Raw genomic sequence first — 999 nt, 5'->3', positions numbered from 1 at the left:
TTCTTGTCCCTTTCTTTTCCCCTCTTCTCATATCTTGGTTGTCCATTTCATAGAGATGAATTGAGATGACAAGATAACTTTTTATGTTGTTATCTTTTTCTTTTTACCTTTGCTTTGGTTGGGTTACTGTCGAGTAGAAACTACTTGGATAAACCTGAAGCCATTGGTTATCTAATTAGCTCTTATGGTTTGCTGCTTCCTTTGCTTTGTGAATCTAAGGAGTGCGTCTTTGTTTCTTGTAGATTAGCTCTGGATTAGTTGGATTAATGCAACAAAGAACATTTGGATCTTAATGAGTACTCAGAAACCTCTTATATACGTAACAGCATCGCCCTTTGGCTATAATTACAGCGATCTTTTTAGGTTTTTTCTTTTCTTTTGAAGTCGGAGGCTCCTGTTCAGTCATTCTTTGAGTTGTTTTCAAGCATGATACGATTGGTAGTCATCGAGTTGTTTCAAATTATGGTAAGATTGGTAGCTGTCATTCTTTGAGTCATCAGATTCTTGATTCTAACTTGTTTTCTCTTTAATTACTAGTTTTATTGGATCTTAATTGTAAATTACTCACCTTTTATTAATTTATAGGTTTTATCTATCCAATACTTGATTCTCTATGCGTACTATGTTTGACAATCTCTGAGAATGTGAACCAAGGAAATATGAGATGAAACAGAAGGATGAGAATTCCATGCTGACCCTCTGTATGTCGTATCTTTTTCTTTAAAAACACCACAGCAGAGGAAGGACCATCAAAAAAGACATCGCCGCCATTGTTTCTCTTCTCTCTGGATGATGTAAAGGTTGCTTCCTACATTTACTGTTTATTTTGTTTGTTATCTATTGTTTGGTACCATTGAGGATTGATATATTCTTATGCTAGCTCCATGGAATGCTGCTCTGGACCGTCGATTCAGGAATTGGATCGAATGCAAAGTATTAAACCCTCAACGGCGCTTCTCTTCTTTCCCTTCTTCTGTGGAGGAAATAATCCAAGATGAG

General features: G+C 36.2%; 1 long non-coding RNA gene across 1 annotated transcript; it reads left to right on the top strand.

The window, feature by feature from the left end:
* Positions 1-999, top strand: LOC109706013. Its single transcript, XR_002215010.1, has 3 exons — positions 1-465; positions 586-800; positions 881-999. It is a non-coding gene; the product is annotated as an uncharacterized LOC109706013 (long non-coding RNA).

The sequence above is a fragment of the Ananas comosus genome, linkage group 2 (assembly GCF_001540865.1).
Source record: "Ananas comosus cultivar F153 linkage group 2, ASM154086v1, whole genome shotgun sequence".
Taxonomy (NCBI): Eukaryota; Viridiplantae; Streptophyta; class Magnoliopsida; order Poales; family Bromeliaceae; genus Ananas; species Ananas comosus.
Note: the sequence above shows the minus strand (reverse complement) of the source record. Positions and strands in the feature narration are given on the sequence as shown.